At 38.5% G+C, this 24,481-nt stretch overlaps 1 non-coding gene across 1 annotated transcript; it reads right to left on the reverse strand.

Moving 5' to 3' along the window:
- Positions 1-16,482: 16,482 nt before the first annotated feature.
- Positions 16,483-16,556, reverse strand: Trnae-cuc (transfer RNA glutamic acid (anticodon CUC)). Its single transcript has one exon. It is a non-coding gene; the product is annotated as a tRNA-Glu (tRNA).
- Between the last annotated feature and the right edge of the window lie 7,925 nt (positions 16,557-24,481).

Genomic DNA, 24,481 nt, shown 5'->3' on the forward strand with positions numbered 1-24,481 from the left:
TAATAGGCAAGCTAGACAAGTTCAGCGTTTCTCAAATGTTTTGATATACAGATATTTTTACACCCTTGAAAATATAAAGGATAAAACAGAAAACAGGTATTTAAAAATCTCAATAGTTTTGCTTTAATAATTAATTAGGAAAGACAGCACAGCCAGTCTCCTAAACTTATCTATCATGTTTGCATAATTTATTCACTAAAATTCTTGCTAATATTATTGGTAGAAATTATCAACCAACATTTGATTAACATGCTCAGCAATAAAATGTGCCACTATATAATTTCTTTTGTTTTGTATCATTAATTTTCCTATGATCCAGGCTTGCAATTCTGTACCCATATTCTGAATATTCCATCAAATTCCAATCCCTTTTAGTTACCCACCCCCAGTCAAAATGAAACCAAACATTTGTTGAATTAAAAATGCATTCATGTCTTATTCTGTAATTCTGTACTTCCCTCTATAAAAAAAAAGCTTTAACTATTAGTTTTAAAACAAAGGAGTCTGGGATTACCACATCCCACTCCATATTGCCCAATTCTGTAATAGGCAAGTTAGACCAGATCAGTGTTTCTCAAATGTTTTGATGTCCAGATATTTTTACACCCTTAAAAATTATTGAGGATTCCCAAAGAGCTTTTGTTATTGTGGATTATATCTATAAACATTTACCACATATAAATTAAAACAGAATTTTTTTAAAACAGAAGAATGAGGACACTTCCTGTTAGCTGTGAGAACAAGGACATCATCCCACTAGTGCAGCATCTGGAAAACTGCTGTATAGTATGAAAGAAAGAGAGGTAAAAAATGAAATAACATTAGAGCATCACTATGAAGTGATTTTCACCTCTGAAAACACTCTGACAGGGTCTTAGGAGCACCTAGGGGTTCCTGGGCCACACTTTGAAAACCAGTTGCCTTATCTTAATCTAGTAAAAAATACACCTCAAATTCTGAGTGACACAACCCAGAGAAGAGGTTTTCTCCTTTAAGCTCAAGTGACTGTGACCTGGAAAAGCCTTGTCTGTCTTGTAGCTACATCATCTGCAATGTATGGCTTTACCTCAACAGGGAAGGGACAGATGGAAGAGGAAACTTATTGACTCCTAACTGCTCAGACCCAGAAGCACACGTCATGTCCACTCCAGTTCAGGTGCCAGAAATGATCACTCAGCTTCAACTCAGTGCAACTGGAGACTGGCAAATTGGAAGTCCATCAGGCTTACCTACTTTAAAACTTTTGAAAAGGCGACCTTCTCTGAGTACAGTAATAAGAATCAGAATAACTGTGTTCCATTCAGTCTGCCAAGCAAAACCCAGAGTTGCAGAGTTCGGCGAGGCAGTGAGAAGCAGAGAAGTGTCAGAAAAATTCAGCACAGAGACGTTCATTAAGAGGAAAAAGAAGTGGCTGGATCCATTGGCAATACCTTTACAGTGAAGGAGTCTTCTGAACTCATAAGCACTTGCTACCTATGTGTCAGAAGCTGCATTTGGGGTCTCAATCTTCCTAAACACCTTATGCTTTAGGACCTACTATTATATCAATTTTTAAAGTGGGAAAACTGAGACATAGCAAGGTTTAGTAACAGTTCTGGGTGGGGTGGGTTAGCATAGGTGGGCCTGGAATTGGAACCCAGATGTGTTAGACTCACAACTGCACTTTCAATAGCTAGGCCTCATAGTACTTCCCTGAGATACCCTTGCATTGATAAAATCCTTCATCGCCACAAAGATCATTTGGAAGTTTCATCAGGTGGTCTCTATCCCCAAACTGGGTAAGGAGTATGTGAGCTAGCCGCCACAATCCAGCAGCACCAACGTCACTTGGTGAATCAACAGACCTATAAAGACCACCTTAGCTGAGTCACGTTCACTATGTCTTCACTGTTTCCCTTGAGTGGTGAAGGCATGGAATATAGGTGAGGAGACATGAAAAGTGCAGAGACATGGAAATCCAACAGGATTCCAACAGGACCCCTGAAGAGCCACAGACTCTTGCTGCAACCTTACTCAAGACATTTAACATCGCCAAGCTACATTGTTTTTCATCTGAAGAATGGAACTAGTGATGAGATAATTTAAATGTTAAAGTGAGATGGCATACTGGAAACACTGTGCCCCAGACACATTATCCCAAGCCTACCATTCAGCCCTAGTACAATGCATTGGTGTGTCACTAATACAGTCCTAAGATCTGTCCCAATACAGAAGGTGTATGATTCTGCTTCAGTCTTTTATTCATATGAACACTTCTTCAACCCCTTACCAGAGCATGCAACTTGGTATAAATGTCATTTATATACAGTTATTATATAATAGTAATGCCTTAGTTTGTATAAGATTTTATTCTTTTATACTTGTCAAACAAATTGAAACACATATCAAGGCAGTTTTTCCTAAGATGAAAATGCATAAAATTTATAGTGACAGAGTTTCATTTTGATTTGATTAGGTTGTCTGCTTCCTTCATTTATGAAGCAAGAATGGGGTCTGCACAATTCAGTGTTTAAAACAAGACAGAATGTAAACTTTTTGTAAGACCTTCTGATAAGATATATTCATAGCCTTACATTGCTAAAGGAAACTGCTCCAGAGTATATAAAATAATTATATATATGGAAAATGATTTATATATGCATATTCCAACCTGACACTTTTTAAATAGTTCAAAATGTTGTTAAAATGTGAATTATCCAGAATTGAGATATATAAATTAAGATAGGTCCCAATTAGAGTGTTTTATGATATATAAATCCACTTAAAAACACAGTCACACAGTCAACTTGAAATAAGAAGATTCTGACCAGTAATGACTTCAACAAAGAGAGATTTGTTCCTCGTGCCTAACAAAAGTTCAGGGGGCAGGAAGTCGCAGTTTATAGTGCAGTTGCTTAGTTATAACATCAGAATTCAGGTCTTTCTGTTGGTTTACTGTCACTGAAAACTTTTGGCTTTTTTTTTTTAATTATACTTTTGCCTTATAGTAGCAAGATGACTGCTGTGGCTTCAAGGTATCACATCTGTTTTCAGGGCAAAGACAAGTTCTTATCATAGATGTCTCCTCTTGCACCTGTCTCTTTCAAGAGAAGCGAAATATCTTTCCCAGAAGCCCCCATGAGACTTTCCCTGTTCTTGGCCACTACTAGCTCTCAGGGAGATTGAGCAAGGAATTATTTGACTTTCCACCTCTATAGCACAAATAGCAATGGAAGAAGACAGTAGTTAATCAGTAGGACTCAAGGGAGGGACTGAAGGCAGATGGGAGGGAGGAAGGAAACTGAAGAAGAGAACACTTGAAGCCACCATGTTGAAACATGGCCTTTGTGTTGGGGAGAATGACTCTACAATCTCTTCCCAGAAGCATGGTCAATGTTAGATTTCCCCAAAGGTTAGGGCTAGAGAGTAGGTTGCCTAGAGGGAATCTTTAAATGTTGGCTGAAAACTGAAGCTGGCAGAAGACTGCTTTTGGTGCCAAAAATAGTCTTTATTTTTATATTTATTTTCAGTTAAATATTTCACTGTATTGAATCTCTCCAATCTGTGAACTATCCTGGAAGTGGTATATAGTAACATGGAGGTTAGGACTAGGAGTCAAGTCTGACAGACTTGGGATACAGTCCTGTCTTAACCACTTGCCAATGGTATGACCTTTGGCTAGTGACATAACTTCTCTGATCTTTAATTTAAAGATTCCTTTAAAATGGAAAAAATAACAATTGTTACAATTATTTTTAACATTATTTTAGGGTTAGGGTAAATAATATAGTCTATAATTATATTAAAATACTATTGTCAATTATTATTAGTAGTAGTAATATATTAATAACTCTGTTGTTCTGAGAATAAATATTAATCAGGATTATTATGACCACAGCTATATATTACAAGTCAGCTGATCTTTTCTGCAATGTATGAATTTATCAGTAATGGGAGAAAAAGTAAGCCAGCTGTCTAGGCAGAAAAATATTAGCCAATATTACAAATATTAGCTAATAATGAACATTATTGAGATGATACTATATGTTAGGAAGTGATTTACTTGTGTTACTTCACCAAATTCCCACAACTAGTATAGTTGAATATTAGCAAGGGACCAGATAAGTTATGTTGTGAAAACATAAAATTCAAATCTTAATGACTTGATACAACAAAAGTTTATTTCTTTGATCATGCAGCACCCCCTGATCAGCATGTGCAGCCATGTCATGCAATTTCTAGACTCTGCAAACCTGATGCTCTAGCCTTTGCCCTGCATTCATATGCTGGGCACTTCTTGCTCTGGACAACCCATTAATATGTCTAAGTCACCTGCTTCCCCATTGGCCAGAAGGTCATTGGCCTTCTGCTTCCCCAATCACCCTACCCCAAATCTAATGAGTCCATTAGAACTGCTATACAAAGTCACTTAAGCTGGGTAGCTTACAGAGAACAGAACTGTGTTTCTCATGGAATCTGGAAGTTCAAGATCTGGTGCCAGCATGATGGAGTTCCTGGGAGGACCAGTTTCCTAGTTGGTAGGTAACTGTAATCTCACTTGCTATAATCTCACTTGGCAGAAGGGACAAGGGCCTCTTTTACAAGGCACTAGTCTCATCCATGAGGGCTCTACCTTTGTGACCTCATCACTTCCCTAAAAGCTCACTTCCTAATATTGTCCTAGAGATTAGGATATAAATATGTGAATTTGGGATGATACAAAACATTCAGACCATAACTCCTCCACCCTGCCCCCAATATGTGTGTCCGTGCACACACACACACACACACACACACACACAGACACACAATTCTCCCTGGAAGGATCCTTCTGCCCCAGGAGCACAGTTTCAAGCAACAAATTTGTTACTAAGCAACAAATTCAGAGTCCACACCTCCTTTCTAGTTCTCACGCCCTGGGCCACTCTGCTCCTGACCTAATCACCCCAGGGCCAGGCAAACCTAGGGACAGCCCCTATTCCCTAGAACCCATGAAATCATGTGGAGTAGCCAGTCCTCAGCCTGCCCATCAGGCCTTGTCCATTTCTTTTCAGAAGAACAGAAAAAGTCTTGCTCACAGTTCCTTCCTCTCCCTCTGCCTCATGACCCACACCTGTGCCTCCCAGGTGGCTCCCCCATGGCATGGAGTCCCCTTCCTCCTGGAAACTGGGAGAAATAAACTATCTTTTCTAAGGTAATCATCTCCTGACCTTTTGGCCTTAGTACACCTCAATTTTCTATTAACACAACACTTCTTAATACACACAGAAAGGAAGAACAGGGAGAATCTCTCTTCAGCCTTTTGAGGCCTCCACCCAGAGGCTCTGCCCATCTGCACAGGGATGGGAAAGCACAGTCCTCCCCATGTGTATGTGAAAGGAAAGAGAAGGAGAAGCATCAGCGAACGGGGCTAACCCCCACCACAGGTGGATTTTTAGCCAACTTGGTAATAAGAAGTGAAGTGATACGTGATGGGAGGGGCAGTGGCAATGGGTGTCCCTCCGACCTGGGCTGGAGAGGCCCACAGTTGAGCCAGTGGGCAAATGGCCTAGCCCTGCTCACTCACCCATTTTATTAGTTTCTTTGAGGTTTACCCAGGCACCAAGGAAGCCCACCAAATCTGTGCATTCTCTGTGACCTACTTTAACACATTTTCATCACACTTTAAAAATAAAAATTTTTACTGCCTTCCCCTTTTCAAATTCCTAGGAACCTCACAGTCTTCCATGAGGTTTCAAAATAATTGCCAGCTGGCCTGCACTCCCTCCATCTCTCCTTTTGTGCTCCGCAGTGATTTTCCTACCCTGGATATTCTGAGGCACATTGCTTCTCTGAGCTGTCTTCCCTCATTGACTATTATTACCTTAAGTATTCTTTTTGCTATTACCCTTTGTCACAAGCCTGGCTCATAAGACAGGCCAGCCTTCCTTCCTTTTCTGTAATTTCCTATTCACTCTTTCTCCCTATTAAGAAGCCAGTCCACCTTTTCCCTTTGTCAAAATTTTTTACTTCTGACATATTTTCAAAATGTTATTTTTCTCTCCTATGACTTTTCCCTTTCGCTAATAGCATCTGTCTTATGGACCCGTCTTTACCAAATTTGTCCTTACCTGTCTGGCTTCCTTCTCTGCCACAGCAGTTTTTCATGACCATCTTTTCCATGATCCACTTTCCATTTTTATGTCTTTTAAAACATCCCCCCTGTCTCTACTTATGTTTCTATTAGAAATTATGATAGCATTAAGTCATTAAAATCTGTATCACTTAGCTGTGTCATTTTACTGCCACCCTGTCGGAGACCTTTGGAAATAACACTATAATGGAAAATTACTCTCATGCATACAGTGAAAAAGAGAGGAAAAAAGTGACAGGAAGAGAAAACAGACACTGAACATAAAAATAAATCACAAAGGATCTGCCCAAAGTGAACAGAAGAATAGAACAATCAATCAATGGATTTTCTTTTATGTAATTGGTCAATATAAATCATTCCAGTAGTAGAAAAACTGAAGTGAAGGGAGGATAGAAACTGTCCTCCTTTTTCTTCCTGATATTCTTTTCTTCCTAAATTATTAATTTTAAATTATTCAATAAATATTTTTTGTGCATTTACAATGTGCTGGGTATAAATGAGACATACTATCCAAGTTCATTGAGCCCAGCAAGCCTGGGGTCTGGTCTTGGGTCCCAGCACCTAGAATTCTATGTGCCTTGAGGTTCAGAATTTTATTCAACTGAAATTTCTCTAACTAATTTCTTGGTAGGAAAGCATCAGACTAAGTGAAGAACTGTAATTCTCAGTGGGCTCAGGTGCTTCCTTGGTGGGGAATCAGGAGGCCTGTGTTGATAGAGAGGAGAACAGGACTTCCTAGGCCCTGCATCCCTCCCTGAACCCTGCCTGCTCACCATTGCATAGTCTCATAGCATTCCCTTCAGCAGGGGAAGGGGACTCTTCCACCCACACAGTGATGAGGGGTTCTTGGGACCTCTTAGAGCAAAAGGAGGGACATAGAGTGACTTGTAGAATAGCAAGAAAGAAAGAAGTGGGGAAAGAAAGTGACTTTAGCCACATTTTAGAAATACCCTTTCTTTGTCATTTCTCAGAAAGATTAAAAAAAAGTTTCAAAATATGTATACTTATTTTCTGTTTCTACTTTGCATTTCTTTGCATGAAACAACACACAAAGATTTGATCACTTGGAGTTCCAGAATTTATTCAGATTATTTGTGGTTATATGCAAATTTAAGCAAATGTGAGGTCATCTCTGGAAGCCATGTGAATCTCAAGTTCAGGGAAAGAGAGCCCACGGAACAGGCATTCATTTAGAATACTCACAGGGAGGCCTGTCTGGAGCTAGCTCTCCAGTGGACTTTATTCCAACACTCACAGTATTGAAGTAGAACCCCTTGTATAACTCCCAGAACAAACAATCCATCAATAGAGCTTGTATTAATCTGTGTTCTACCACAGTCTGAGGAAATTATACTGAAAAGAGGTTTAGTTTGGCTCATGGTTTTGGTCCAAGGGCAAGGGGCCACATCTGGTGATGGCTGTCTTGCCAGCAAGGTACTGAGGCAGCACAGGGCATGATCTGACAAGGGACAGGGAGGGTATGTATGTGTGTCGTCTGGTCTTTCTCCCTCTTCTTATAAAGTTACCAGGATTCAATCCTGAGGTGTCCCTGCTAACAATCTTATGGGATCCTAGTCACCTTCTAAAGGCCCACCTCTAACCGCCATCATTAGATCAAGTTTCTGCACTCTTAATACCTCACGGTGCAGATTAAATTTTAGCAAGAGTTCAGGGGAGGGAGGGACAAATCACATTCAAACCATAGCAGAGCCAAATGAAACTTAGGGATCAGTGTTCGGAGTGTGGACACTAAGTTAAGCCGCTCTGTAAACTTTAGCCTTCTCACTGGAAGGCAGACGTGACTTTTCATTCCTCCTCTGCAGCTGCCCAGAGAAGACAATGTATGTGCCAGGTCCCTTCCCCAGTGTGGCCTTCCTCTGTGGTGCTCTCAAAGTGTGCTTTGTGAGGAAACTGCTGAGACGTCCTTGAGTCTCGCTACTCAGGCCGAGTAGACCCAGTACAGAAGAGGTGAGTTTTGCCCTAACCTGAGGAAAATGTCTTGCTTTCAAGTTTCCATTAAACTGCAAAATTGTCCTGAGAGGCTTGAAGGCAAGTGTTTCCAGATTCCCACTGGCATATTAAGTGGCTCCAGAGAGCCTCTAAGGCACAGTTAACTCCTTCAAGCCTCAATGATCTTGGCCGTTTGAAGCAGAGATTCATAGTCCTTACAATGGAATTTTGCCTTCCATACATTCCACCATTCTCCTTCTAAAGCAAGTAAAGGGATTTTAAGAGCCAAGAAACATAGCTCTCCTAGAATATCTATCTCAGGCTGATACTACTGCTTCCTGCCCACAGGAACACAACTTGCAGTTACTAAAGTCCCTGCAAAATGCTAATGTAGAAATAGAGACCTGAACTGTGTCCAGTTTGTTAAAAATCAGGTCAACCTAATTAAGTTAGAATATGGCCACAAAGTATCTGACCAGATTCAGTTATTAATTTATTCAGTTCATTCATTTACTGGATAAGAACTTACTGAGCATCTACTATACCCCAGACACTAAGAACCAGGGATTCATCAATAAACATAAAAAACATCAACTAGCAAAGTTTATATTATGGTCAAAAATGTCAAGAGCTTTTGGAAGAAAGAAAATGTAGAATAAGGCAAGATAATGTGATTAGGAAGGCAGGCTGCTACTTAAAAAGGTTAAACTGAGAAGGTGAAATTATGATTAAGAAAGTAGGTAGGATTACACTATAGACACATCTTTTTCAAATGTGGGATTTGATTTGGATTACAAAGAGATTCACTCATATAATAGAGATATGTAGATGCTGGGCACCACAGAAAATTTGGCCTGAGATTCATGGTTCTAGCATGAGTTGCCTTTTACAATGGACCTAGCTATTTCTCTAGTATTCATTCATTTTTCTCTTGGTAATCTCTTCAGATTTTATATTGATGCCTGTACCTCTGACATGTAACTCATATGCTTTGGAGGAAACTAACTGGCTCAGAAATCCAACATGTGATTCAGGCCCAATGCCAATCAACATCATCCTATGCCCTGCCCAGTTATTGACACATGGTTGTACCATTGACCCACCCAGAACAATGAAGCTGAAGATGCTATTTTATAGAGATTTCTGGAAAAGATCATCCTCATTTTCTTGCTCTGATATGGCAGGCTGATATGATCTGGGCAATTGCTTCAGGCATTTTGCTGAAGACAGCCTGAGGAGTGGATAAGCACAAGGAGGTCAGAGTGAAGAAAATCCCAGAGGAACAGACCCAGAGCACTATTAAACCATGCTGGACCCTTTGGTGACATAAGCCAATGAACCCACCTTCTTATCTAGACCAATGGAAGTTGAGCTTTCTGTCGCTTAGAACTGAAAGCATCTGAGCTAATAAACCAAACAAAAGAGGGCTGTGGACAAGAGACCCAGCTTGTCACTCTTATGTGTGAGAAATGTGTTATTCCAACAATTCCTCCCAAAAGTTGACCTTCCTTTATTAAAGACAAGTTATGCACCAAATCAACATTTTTTTTTGTGAGTCACAGAAAAGCAGGTTCTTAAATCAGTAAAAGAGATACTTCCAGAAAACTAAAAATAGTAGAACATATTGAATTAGAAATGAAAGGTGCAGATGTTAAGGCAGGCTCAGGAGGATCAATTCTAAGGTAATTTAGGGGAAGGAAATGACAGACACTCTCAACCTCCAGCATAGTAAATTGTTTCTTGATTCCGTCTTAATGAAAATATTGCGCATTTGCTTTTCTCTTCTGCAACATAGTCAATGGATTTTCTTGCCTTCTTTTTTTTTTTTTGCTTATATTTTTTTGCATAGATTTGGTATTTTTGTTTTTAATAAAAGTGGAAGTGTTTTTGAGAATTTCTATTGCAACAGCAGGGCTTGAACTTCAGGTCAGCTGAAAGGAAGAGTGTGTGCTGTTTCCATGGAAACCATAGCAGTATAATGTCAGGTACTAAGAGACATCAAGAATGAAGGGATAAAATCCCTGCATCATTTTAATAAACACGTCCTACTTACCATTATTTAACCACAGTCTGCGTACATATGCTCTATCCCTTAATAGCCACTCTTCATAAATTTCTTTTGACCACATCTAACCTTTCTCAGTTGGTCCTGATTATCCTGATAAGTAAATAAAGATGAAAAGAATGCCCTTCATTAAAGTATTATAAATGCCTTATTATTCTGAAAACTCATTAGACATATATATATGTTTTAATTAGGAAACAATACTATGGGGACTCACTCATAAGGGTTAACTTAAACTCATCAAGACAGGCACATAAATTAAGAATTGTGGTTTATAGTCTGCCCCTAAATCCTCATTTTATACTATAGGCCCCATTCTGGGTGATTTGTGGGTAGAAAAAAATCAAAGAGTTTTATCCTAAACCCCTGGTACCAATGCCACTTCCCCAAGTGTGTGTCCCAGCAGTGGTATATCCATATTTTGGGGAGCAAGACCACCACCTCCCAGCCTTGTGGTCCCCCAGGCAGCACGGGGTGCAGTCAAATGCTTGCCAGATCCATTTCAAAAGTTAGAGAGATCTCAGAGGCACCATTGTGAAGTTCATGTCTGTCAACACACCCAAACCTTCCTTCTCTTCACTCCCCCTTCACCCCCAGCCAAGGGTCCCTTCTCAACCGTGTTCTGTGGTTTTTCTTCCACACAGGAGGGAAGAATGAGAGAATAGAAGAAGGAAAGGAAGGAGGAAGAGCAGGCATAAAAAAGGAAGAAAATGAGGGAGGAGGGAGATGAGAATACTAGAGGAAAGATTCAGGGTTCCATACTATCAAGGACCCTGAAGGAACATGAGTTGGGAGGAATGATTGGTGTAGGGTACTATACAGACTCCTTTCTTTGTCCCCCAAACTCAGTTTAAGGGAAAGTGTGACAAATTCCAAATGAACAGAAATAATACTTGATAGAACCAGAGGTAGAACACAGAGAGCAGAACCTCTCTGTACAGCAGCCCAGGAATTATGAGCACGAGAGGAAAAGAAACCTTTTCCTCCTATAGCATGCTATGATTGAGTGGAAAGTGACAGACCCCTACTAAGTCAGTGACATCACACAGTCACCCAGAAGTCCCTGCCAGGGCCACTTGCTGACAGCCTTGGAATAACCATGAGGTGCAGAATGAGGGGCTGGTGCACCAGAAGGGAGCAGAATAGAGAGGAAGCTTCCTGGAAGCAAAGAGGACAAAAACAGTCACAAGAACTCCAAGGGATTCCTGGACCAGAAAAGATGCATGTTGCTGAGGGCCAGCAAGTCCATAATTAAGGCTTATGAGCCAGAGACTGAGATTTTGATACCCTTTAAGTGTATCTCTCCTGATAAGACCCAGATAAACCTGTAGTTCCATGATGAAATTGTCACTATTCTAAAGGAACCAAAATACTGAGAAACACAATCCAACCACCAAGAAATAACAATCAAGATGTTAGGCGGGGAATGTCTTGCCCGTTTCAACCAATACACACACACACACACACACACACACACACACACACAGTTCATTTGAAACTTAGTTGTCCCAGATTCTAAATTTATTCATGGCATTAAAAATACGCTAATGACAAAGCCCTACCTAATTTGGGGACAAAATTCCCTAAGATTACCTGAAATCTTGTGCCATAATCTCACAACTTTTAAAATAGATGAGTCTGCATTTTGTATAATCATTGGATTCTGGACACATCTTTCATAAGCAGATATTAAGCTCCCCTTGAGTTGATTACTTTAGTGGTTCTTGCATCGTGACACCACCAAAGTTAATCAGTTCAGACATAAATAATCTTGTGATATGCCAGGATCCGATTCTAGAAAAGATAGAACAAGTATAACTATAATAATTTATATATTAAATGCCAAGACATCATTAGAAAGGGTACTTCGTCATAGTTCCCAAATCTTATCTGCCTCAGACCAAATAGCATGAATTCAAGTATAGACCTTATGAGTTCAAGGAGGTTCTATGAGAGACTAGAATTCAATCTCATTAACCAAAACTTCAGAGCAACTTAGATAAATATTTTAGTGAAACAGGATGGAATAGATTTCCTGGTCTCCACTGAGTGTTAGGGAATGGAAAAGGAAGATAAAACACAATCTTTATGACAGTCCTGCCGCTATTCCTAGAGTTCAGTCCTAAGGATAATCTAGAAAATCTCATCCAGGTATGGACAAAACTTCCCTAAGGACAAGTTAGATTTGATCTCTGAAATATAAAATAAATAAATGAAAAGGCTTACTTGAGGCATGTACTACTGGGTTTGCTACAGGACTTGAGTCTAGCTCAACCCAAATCATTCATTCATTCATTTTATTCCCTGTCTGACCTTAGAAATTAACTACTGAGCCAGTGGGAACCCTGGAACACTGAGACACAGGCCTGTGAAGAAATTTGCTCAAGATCACAGAGTGACTGAATTCATGAAGTATGTGTTTATGGGATAAGGATGCAGGTGAGTGAAGGCAGGACACGCCTAAATACCCAGGTCCACAGATGACATGAGCCAGATAGAGCAAGTCAGGGAGGTCACAGCTTAGGGGAGAATTTCCCCTCCTCTTCCTCTATTTTCTCCAAGTTTCTCCAAGCTGATTCACACTCGGATCCCAGAGTTTACACAGAAACCAAACAGTATGTCAAATCAATAGATTAGCAGAAATTCTGTTAGCAAAATTAGGCTGTTTTATATTTTTTCTTAAGGAGCATTTTTCAATTGCAAATTTGTTTTTTCACCTCTGAACCCTTGTTTTGTATTGAAATAAATGGAGGCTTAGTGTAATAAAATCTTTGTTTTAGTCATGGTCACTATATTTGATTTTATAATTCATCTTTTCTTCCCAATATGGGAAATATTCTGGATTATAAATAATCTTATGGATTTCTGAACAAAATATGAAAAAACTGCTTTAAATTTTATCCTAAGTACAATCTTAATGGAATTTTCACTTCGGACCTCTAAATACAATCTAAAATTTTGCCAATCAGAATATGTTATTATTTCTTATCCCCCATCGTTCTGTCTGTACACTGAAATCAGCTCTTCAATTTCTCTTTCCAAAGGTTCTCTAAGGTCAACAAAACCTGAGATTACAAATAAAGAACTAATTTATGAAATCAAATAACAAGTATTGCTGAGGTCAGGACAGAGTCTTCCTTTGGTGGTCAGGTTTATACTCAGGGCAAATGTCATGCAAAGTAGACTCTCTTTACTATGAATTCAGGTGTGTGTGTGTGTGTGAGAGAGAGAGAGAGAGAGAGAGAGAGAGAGAGAGAGAGAGAGAGAGATTTGTTTGAAAGAGATTTTAAGATTTTACCTGGAAATTGTACTATCCATAAGGCCTTCTCTAGAACAAGATCACATTGGCAAGTTTGTAAGAGTAGCAAGGATGGACATGCAGTACCAGAGAATGGAACAATAGGAAGCCACAGCCTCATATTTCCGGTTAACGGCATAATGGTTGTGCTGATTTGGGCAGTGGCTGCGCTTTCCCACGTCAGTAATAAGCCTTCCTTCAAAAGGAGCAACTTTATTCTCACTGCCATATAAAAATTTTCTCTCAGAAAGAATAATCCAAAATAACAACTTAAGTGAAGACTGGATTAAGAAGAAAGAAGTCAAGGAGGAAGAGGAAGAGGGGGAGGAGGAGGAAAAGAAGAAGGAGGAGAGAGAGGGGGAGGAGGAGGACGATGGAAAGGGTGGAGGAGGAGGACAATGGAAAGGGTGAAGGAAGAGAAGGAACAGGAGGAGGGGGGGGGAGCGGGAGTGGGGAGGGGGAGGAAGGTACTACTAATGGTGTAACGAGCCTGCTGCTCAAGGTCAGCCACAGCTTCGTTCCTCAGATCATGGCTTACCTCCCCCGCACCTACTTTCAGTTAATTAGACGTCCTTATTTTTATTTGTATCATTAGTAATGACAACTAAAATGACAAGGAAATCCTACATTTCTGGAATCGGCTTTGGGTTTTCCTTATAAGTATATTTTAAATAGGTAAAGTAACCCATAGAGACCATATTTTCATTTTCTCTAATGAATACATTTTTTAAAGATCTTCATGTCAGTACATAATTCAAACCCAAATATAAAATTATTCTTTGGAGGGTTTTTCATACAAATGCATCACAATTTTTAAAAAGTCTAAAATGAAGTGTGCACAAAGGGTAGGTGGAAACAACTACTAGTCTCCTTGGGTCTCCTTCACATCCCTGGCCACTGCAAAACAAGCAGGTCACCAAGATCCTTCCAGATTGCCAGTTGGCTGTCATCCCTGAACTGAGCCTCAGCCCACATTGTGGTAGATATCAGCAAAGAGGCACAACTGTGATAGAAGGTCTGAGACAGAAGACTTACTGTATCTTGAATCATATGCTGATTTTATTAATGGACCTTAGAGTCAGCATCATGTTATAACTAACCCTGTCTTTGAAATGCTCAACATCATGTTATTTGTCCTCATACCACTACTGGTTCTTTACTCAGAGTGTCCTTGTAATTCAAAAGTCATGATTTTTAAAGATTAAGGAAATAGTTGGCATGATGAATTTGACATCAGTCACAACAGTGTACAGATCCCAGCTCTGCCACACAATAGCTATGTAATTTGGGGATAATAATTCCCTCTCTAAACTCAGGTTACTAGTCTGAAAAGACAGTCATAAAAACCCATTGTTATGAGGTTAAATCCATAACAAAGTGGAACTTGTTATTTCCCAGCAATTTCTCCTCCAAAGATGCCTCTTATGCTAGCTCTTCAAATGTTGGTGAGACCCCAGCTCCAGTGTGAGACCCCAGCTCCAGTGTGAGACCCCAGCTCCAGTGTGAGACCGGTTCTTTCTCCCTGTGCAGTCTCCTAACTCTAGGATGGTGACAGGAACGCAGCTTCAATCTGGTCACTTATGTCTCACCATATTTCTTCTGGGACACAAGTTCTCCTCCTGCCACTGGAAGACTATTCCAACTATTCTCTTCTTGTTCTCAGATAAGATGTCCCAACATCACTTAAATTGAAAGACTTCTATCTGTAATCAAAATGACCAATACTGACTACTAGTCAACGTCTAAACTCAACTTAGAATTGTGGTTTCTTGCCTCTCAGAGCTGAGACTTGCCGCAGGTTGAAAACAAAAGGAGGCCCTGGTTAGCTTTTCCTCTGGGCTAACCTGATGCTTCTATTTCTTGTGCCCATCTAACCAACCAGAGTTTCTGAGGAGACAGAGAAGCAAGCAGAAAGCAGGACAGCTCTCCAATGACAGGCACTGTGAATTGGGATACAGGAGCAGGGTCCCAGGGGCCTTCAAGCCACTGATTTCTCACAGACACCTGGAACTTAACATGTCCCAAATCAAACTCATCACCTCGTCCCCAATGCATGTTCTTTTTAACAGGTAGGTTTGTTTGCTTTTTGTTATTTTTCTATTTTGTGCCGCCTTCTACCAATTTGGTACTCTGAGAAACCTCAAGTCATTCTTGTCTCCCCTCTCTTCCTCACCACACACTATTAAATCAATCATCCCATGTTCTCACAACCTCCACCATATATTTCTTCTTTAATTTCATAACCATGGCCCTGTTTTCTTCTTTAATTTCATAACCATGGCTCCTCTTTTCCCTAGGTTGCTTCATGGAAGCAGAGCTCGTTACCCATAACTTTTCATACAAGCACAAAAGTTATCTCTCTTTTTATTTCATCTCGGTGTTTTGCATTTGATAAAGTGATCCTTCATAATGTTACACCAGTTGTGCCATGCCAACTCTGCCAAAAGGACTGTGCAAATTCATGTACTTGGTGGTAAGAGTCTTCACATTCGCTGCCTCCTTCCCAACCTCACTTCTCACATTGGGACAGACTCTCAGGAGACCTGAAAAAGTCCACATTTCCTCAACCTTGTAGAATTGGTCAAGCCTCTGAGTCTTTGCATATACTCTTCCTTCTACTTGGCATGCTGTTCCCTTGCTTCACTTTCAAAACTCCTACCATCTCCCCCCAAAAGGACTCTCTTACTTCTTCAATAAGTTGTGCTAGTTTTTGCCTCATCTTTTCTCTTACAACACTTTCTTCACACCCTTCTGGTATAAACTAATTAAGTGGTAAAATTTTCTACTTACATCTTTCTCCTCCATTAGATACAGACATTCTTGATTTGAGGAACAACAGAAAAATTCAAGCAAACTTGATCAATAAATGCATATGTCAATGAAAAGAACAGCTGGATATTAAGGAAGGAGAGAGAATACACAAAGTTAGGCTAGAGGGTTTAATAGTCTTTAAATGGGACATCTCTCCTAAGACAAGCAGGATTAGGCTTTGTTCAATCATGAGCTGTTTTACAGAAAGGACCTCAGTTCTCCATTTATAATCAATTGTTTTTTCCCCTGTGGTGCTGGGAATTGAACCCAGGGCCTTGTGCTTGAGAGGCAAGCACTCTACCAACTGAGCTACATTCCCAGCCCCCTAACCAAAAAATTTTTAAATACTTTTATTTATGTTCCTTACATTGGAGAGTAGAGTGTTCTATATATCTTTTTTCCTACAAATTTGGAGGAAAGGCAAGGAGAAATATTTTATACATACTGTTTTGCAAACAAACAGGCAAACTGTAACTCTATAGGTGTGAGACACTGAATGACTGAGCCTGTATTTTACTCCTTCTCTACTTCAAGCAAAGCCACTGGACATGCCCATCATTTTTAAAAATAAATATAAGCAAATTCTATGTCGCTAAGAATCCACTCATAAAAACTACGATCAGTTTCAAACTTCAGAGCTCCAGGACACAGGCAAGATCAAACCTTAGAAACAAAAAGAAATGGGTTTCTGAAAGAAATGGATCTTAAGATACCAAATGAAATGATCTCTTGTAAGTATAGATCTGAATGGATTAGCCAGGAACAAATAGATCTCTTCAGTTTCTCTGCCTCCCAAAGATTTCTTCCAAGAAGGAACATAGAGGAGAATGTGAGGGGTGGGCAGTGGGGCAGGGTTGACTGTCTCTAGGGTACTCATATTTACACTGGAATATACGAAACAGGAAAAGAAAAGAACACCCTTCTGGGTGGTACAACTGTGGGGCAAGAGAGGTTGTCCCCAGACATGATGCTATTCCTGTCCTTTGGATTTGTCCCTCATATTTTTGTAGATTCTTACTCCCACTGAGAGTTTTCCTATAACTCCTGTTTCATATCCCTCCATGCACATCAAACCTTTATCACTGTGGCATTCAAGAGGTTAATGTGATGGGCAAAGTAGCCCTGGTTCCTCCCACGAGGGCACCCTGGCATTGCTCAGCTAATGTTCTACATTCTCCTAATGTGAATGACAACTGTGGAATTTCCCAGTGCCCAGGAAAGAAGAGATTATCATCAAACATTCCAACATCTCCCAATGCTCCTTCCCCATTCAGTGTCTCTACCGCTGTATAAATGGCCTCATTTTTAACAGAAGTATGACAAACACAACAATAGCTTCATTTTACAGCAGCACTAAAGTACATTTTTAAAATGCATTTCATTTCAAAGCCACTCTAATTTAAGCTTTTTGGAGTCTTTATTCTCCTTCTCTCTAGAATCAGCTCCTGTTTTTGAAAGCCACGGGGAGAGCTGAGGCATGCGGAGAGCATCTGCCAGGGACAAGATGCTGCCTCCCAAGTCTTTAGTGATTCACAGGTTGTAAATGCACTTGATAGTGTGGCTGAGCATTTACACCAGGAATTCGTAAATGGGCATTTGCAACTTTCAAATGGTTAGCAGTTAATATCACTCCATTTCTAATTTAGTCACAAATGCCAACATCACACATTTTGCCATATCACATTTGATAGGTACAATTCAGAATTTTTTTTTTCTAGTGCTTCCCTTTATCTAGAATGTAAGAAGTAAATACCATTTGACTTACTTTTACTTTCTCCAAAATCAATCTTAAATAAATCCTTCAGTTACAAATGGGTATTTTCAGACTATTTTAAATTACCCCAAAATACTTCTCATCTAATGGTCATATTTACTTTACAGTACATGCAGTTTTATATTGATTTGGTATGTGATTTGGTCAAGCTGATGGCTGAGTGAAACCTGCCCAGGATCTGCTCACGGCTGTCCTTGTGGCCGGATACCTTCTGCACACAGCCTAAAGTAGCATCAGGATTATGATATTCTCACTGCCAGTCTCTGTTTTTAAAATGGGACAGAAGAACAGCTGACCTAATCAGGAGGCCATTTGAATAGATTTTATAGTGCAAGGCACAGCTAATGCCTGGTTGACATTCCAACCCAGAGAACTTCTTTCATCTGTGATTAATGGACTTGACATCCATTTTCCCACTGCTTTTGCTAAACATGTAGTTCAGGATTTAGTGTTAAATACCACTGAGATCATAGGAAACTAAACTCTTTCGAGTGAAAATATTGTGCCAGAGGCCAGAGTTTCTCCAAAGACTTCTGGATCATACTAGGAAGTACAAAACAGATCATGGTTTTGGTTCACTGAATATCACAATTTCTCCAATGTGACAAACCCTTTTTCAATGGAAAATAAATTGCCTGAGTGAGTAAAAAGGTAAACCCATAGTTAGGTGATGGGATTTATAATGAGTGTTAAAAAAGGATCAAAACAGGAGGGGATAAGATGGAGGAAGAAGATATCCCTCCAGTTTCACAAATGATTGACTTTCCATTTGATCTGTTTCTATGCAACATTCTAATGTTCAGAACCTAGCAGAGAAGAGGGGTGTAAAACCCAAAGCATCCTTCTTTCTTTTCACTGATTTAAGGGATCTAGAAATGCATTAGCATAGACAAGAGACATGTCCTCCTACTTAATCTGCCACTCCCAGGATAGAATGTTAGCTCCTCAAAAATGTTCCTACTCCTTTCTAGTCATTAGACACTTTTCCGGAGCAAGACTGGGTACATCTACCACTTATATCTCCAAACAGGACATGCAGTACCGCAATCAACAACTTGGACTTCGTGCTTAAACTATCTGGGTATAAAACTCTGCTTTTGTGACCTTGGGCAAGGTGTTACACCTAATTTCAGATTCCTCATGTATAAAACTGGGATAATCATAATACATTTCTCATATGGATGTTGAAATAATTTGAAAGGCCATCCCTCAAAAGGGTTTAGTACTTCAGAAAAAAAATAAAATCTCAACAAATATTAGCTATTATTTTTATCAAGAAGATGAAATAGTTGAACAATTTTATAAGTGAATAAAATTTTCCTATTCATGGGCTACATTAAACCTAATATGATTTACTAAACTGGTTCCTTAAATAATGTGGTGGGCATATTTTTTTAAAAATCCTGGTGAAGTAATAAAAATTACAATCCTCACATCATGGTAAAAGTGACAATTTCAACATTTTTGTTCATTTGCTATGCTTTTTAGACAGAGTAGTTGTCCTGGGTGAAGCTTAAATACTGGTTAACAGTGACAGCAAGGAAGAACAATGAAAGAATATGTGAAGCTGAGTTCAGGTGACTGTTTTATTATAAAAGGAAATCAACTGTTACTGAATTAAACCACCATGTGTGAATTACAGGTGTCACTACATGAATGTGTTGACTGACTGAGCCCCCACTAGGAAATGAAACATGTGAAATGCAGCATATTTTTGGAACAAAATACATATTTTCATTTACTTGTGCATTTTAATACTTCTGTGAAAGCATAACATCTTACTTAGAGCATATAAATGATTAGTTTCAAAATTAGACATGTAAGCACGAAGTGAGTTCATTAATTGTTCATTATTCCTGCCTGTTGCAAAATTAGCCCTGTGACCAGGCTCTGGCTGTGGAATATATAGCATGAACACTGCATTAGTCCTTCCCTTTTCTCTGTCCTGGGCTAAGGGAGTCCAGAATGGGCAACATTAGCAATTCCTAATGGAGGCTCTAATTCCTACTTAGAAGCAACAGTAAGAAATTAAATCAATTCAATCCAAAAACATACAGTGGCAATGCCATTTCACAAGGGATGCTGTTTAAACAGTTAACTCAGAGTGAACTCTTCCTGTTCTTTGATTGGAAAGCGTTTCAGACCTTAATTACTGTGTTCTGTGAGTCTGTGACAGATCGTCCCTTTTTTACAGGCTTCTTGCCAGGATAAAGCAAGCTTTTTTTCCCCCCAAGAAGACTACACTTAATTAGTGCTAGAGTAATTAACTCTTTGTGGGTTTGATTTCATTTTGCCACTAAATTTCAATTCTAGCTAGACCTATCTGCTTCTGTTGTCTTTGGAGTAATTCTTAAAAACCAGTTTGAAGCAAAATTTTGCTGCATATTTCAAAAGTTAAACTTTTAAAATTTTTAAAATTACAATAAACAAAATTTTAAAATAGAAAAAAAGAAGAACTTATAGGAACACTTCCACGGCAGCACTAGAAACAGGGAGAATTGTACCCTGGCCCATAGGCTTCAATGTCAAGGTACTTCTGGCTAGCTGCATGACCACCTGAAAGTCATATAACCTCTCCAAGTTTCTCCTTCCTTATAGATATTATGAGACGAGTAACAGATAACTCAGAGTGTTGCTGTGACCAAGCTGGGCATACATCAGGTACTCAATAAGTAAGTCAATTTTTCTGTCCTTGCCATCTTCCATTGTAAAATAAGACTCTGCATTTTAATTCTGTGACTCTGTTGTAGTTCCTGGCAGAATGGCTGTCAATCTGATGAGCTTTCAAACCAGCAACACCCCACCACCATCCTGCTCCTCAGAGAGTGTCCTTTTGGGTGACACTCTGTCTGTTCCTAGATCTAAGAAGAAGAGATGACAGACTTGACTTGAAACGAAGAAGGCTGGGATATGAAAGGTTATACTGAGTGATACTGAATGCTAGGAGTTGCAGAGAAAAAGAATTCACTCTTCATTAGTGAGGCCCAAATAAAAATTGATCACATTAGGCTCACCATGACAAAGAATAATTCAATCAGTGGCTTCTTTTAAGATAAAATATAAAGTTCTTTGTAAAAGTAATTTAGAAAAAGGTGAGAAAAAACTCTTCTACTTAAAGATGGCTCCAATACTCTCTCTCTCTTTTTAGCTTTTTTTAGAAAATGACTTTATAGATTTTGTTAAAACGATACCTGTTCATTATAAGAAAAGTAAAAGTCAAGCAATGAGGAAAAGAACAATGAAAAACTAGAAGAAATCACACACACACACACACACACACACACACACACACACACAAATCCAACCATCTCCAAATAGCCATGGCTAATAACTGGAGATCATTGTTTTGGACATCTCTTTCTTCTTGTAGGCAGTGGTAATTTTTATTATACTTGAATTAACTGAATAAGAAGTAAAAATGAAATTGTACGAGTTCAGATGTTTCTTTGGCAAAAGCAATATTATTTAAAAATATCTCTCAAGTTAATTAAAAACATTATGAAAAATGTTTAAACTTGATGTTTTAATTTTAGATGGAATCTATTGATTCCTGCTACAAGCAGGCACGAAATAAGCACACTTAGCTATCCTTCCCCTTCTGATCACTTTGTTATTTTATTTGTATATTGTTAAGGTTTATAATATTTGCATTTTATTTATTGAGATTTCAAATTTTAGTTCCATATTTAGATGAAAGAAATTCTCATCACTAGAAATTTTTAGTATATTTTCTTCCTTTCAAAAAAAATTGGGAGGGGTATTAGGGATTGAACCCAAAGGTACTTTACCAAGAGCTACATCTCCAACCTTTTTCCACTTTTTTATTTTGAGACAGGGTCTCACCATGTTGATGAGGGTGTCCCTAAGTTTCAAAAATTTTTATTTTGATTCATCTCTCGGTTGAGTGAATTATGCCATTCAGTTAAATTTGGCTTATTTATTTTTTATAAGTTTTGTGTTCCTAATGTTCTTGCATACAAGCATGTTTCACTGTGGGGATAATCTGCTTAGTGAAAAGCAATCATACCACCAGAATGCAACAGATATAATTGAATAATAGGAATGCAACATTCCTATTATTGAATGTGTAGGGAAAAGTCTAATACCACCTGATACTTTTCCCTCTGCACATGGTAACTTTGTTTTCATGCCCATTTACTTTCTTAACCTTCAAGTTAAGTAACTGCACTAGGTTATGTATTGGTATTGATTACTAGCAATGTTTTCCTGGTGATACCAGAAAAGGAGACCACTTGGTGGATAGCCTCAAATCTTTATATTAGAAAGGAATATTTTATTTCTGTATAATTACTTCCAGAATCAGAAATAATGTTAGGATCATATATAAATCTAAGAAAATGTGAGACAATTCACAAGAGGTACCCAATATACCAGGCAAATATAAACAAAGAAAGTAAACCTAATAAAACTATTATCAGACAAATAAGACTTGAAAGTAAGGTATATTATTATACCTTACTTATTATTAAGGATAAGGAAGAACATTGTAATATTAACAGTAAATACCTAAGGAAACTAAAATAATTACATAAACATATGTACTTAATGTAGTCTCCAAAACCTATAACAAAAACTAACAGAATTAAAAGAACTAGATAAATCTATGATTGTAATAGCAGATTTTAACACATATTGAGACAGGAAGGTAGACCACCCATAGGCAGACAGGATAAGGGCCTCAGAGGAAAGGAGATAAGGAGACCATGCCATCCTCGGAGACACTGGGCCTGCAGAACATCCTTTGCTGCTCCAGATGACTTCAACCTCAATAGCTCTTCCTTAGCTACCCCTAGCAATGGCCAACCACAAAATCTACCCTTACCCCAAGCACTTCCTCTCACTAACAGATGGATCCAATCCCAAGGCTATCCTCCTCATTAGGTAAATAAATGAATGTGTACACTTCCGAGTGACCTGTTTAACTCAAAGCTGGACCAGACCTTGCTTCATTTACTTAGGCTCCACCAATCACCCATGATGAGCCATCATATATGCCTTTAAAAGCCCCAAAGTATAGCCAGTGGCATCCTTGCTTAGGACCCCTCCCATTCTGTGGGAGTCTTTTCTGTTTTAAATAACTCTTGCTACTCTACCCTCCTCTTGTCCCTCATCTCATCCTTTACATTTGCAAGACAAAGAATCCACTTGAGATAATCTCAAAAATCTAAACAAAAACTAACAGAGTTAAAAGAACTAGATAAATCTATGATCCTATTAGGTTTTAACACATAACTTTCAATGTCTAGACACACAGATATTGAAATATCATAGAAACAGAACTTGAACAATAATTTTAACAACTAGATCTGTTTGACATATGTAGAATACTGCTCACAATAACTACAGAATGCACATTATTTTAATGTAGAAAGAATACTTACCAAAATTGACATGGTGCTTGACTATAAAGCACATCTCAACACATTTCAAAGGACTGAAACAAAAAGAATATACTCTACAGGGAATTAATCTAGAAATCAATGACAGAAAGATAACTAGAAAATCTCAAATATTTAGAAAGCAAGCAATGTACTTCTAAGTCCATGAATGAAAGAAGTCACAAAGGAAATTTTTAAAGATTTAACTGAGTGAAACAAAAACATGGAAACTTAATGCTTTGTAGCAAAAGTTGAGTTTACTGCATGTTTAGCCTCAAAAAGCATATGTATCAGATAACAAAGATTGTAATACTAAATAATTTAAGTTCCCTCTTCAAAAAAGACAGCAAATTAAATGCAAACAAATTAGAAGGAAGGAAATAATAAAGAGCATAAAATAATGAAACAAAATCCACATACCATAAAGAAAATCAAGAGAACCAAAAGCTCGTACATAAAATAAAATAAAACTGATGAAGTTCTAACATGATTTTTCAATATTAAAAAAAAGAGAGAGAGAGAAAGAGCACAAAATCTACCAAATTCAAGAATGTAAAAATGTATTACTACAAATCCCACAATGTTTTGTGGTGGTGTTATTGTTGTTTTTGTTGTACTGGGGATCAAAATTAGGGCCTTGCATATGCTAGGCAAATGCTCTACCAACTGAGCTACATTCCCAGCCCAGCTCACAAGTATTTTTTAGAGGAAGATATTATGAATAACTCCAATCAAATTAATTTGAATTCTAGAAGGAATTTTTCTGGAAAAACACAATTATCAAAGTTTGCATAAGAAAACTGGAAATTTTAAATTTCCTATCTATTAAACAAATTTAATCCTGCAACTAAAATGTCTTACCAGACACATAACTCCAGATTCATATGACTCTATTGGTAAACTTGATAAATATTTAAGAAACACAGAACAGCAGTATTATACTCATTGTATGAGAAAATTAAAGGAGAGTCCATATACCAAAGTGTTTTTAATGTAGCCAGCAAAACCTTGTTACCAAAGGATGTTACAAGAATAAAATAATGTGAATTCCTCGGAAAAACATTGTGACAAG

Source organism: Sciurus carolinensis, chromosome 1, assembly GCF_902686445.1.
Source record: "Sciurus carolinensis chromosome 1, mSciCar1.2, whole genome shotgun sequence".
Classification (NCBI taxonomy): Eukaryota; Metazoa; Chordata; class Mammalia; order Rodentia; family Sciuridae; genus Sciurus; species Sciurus carolinensis.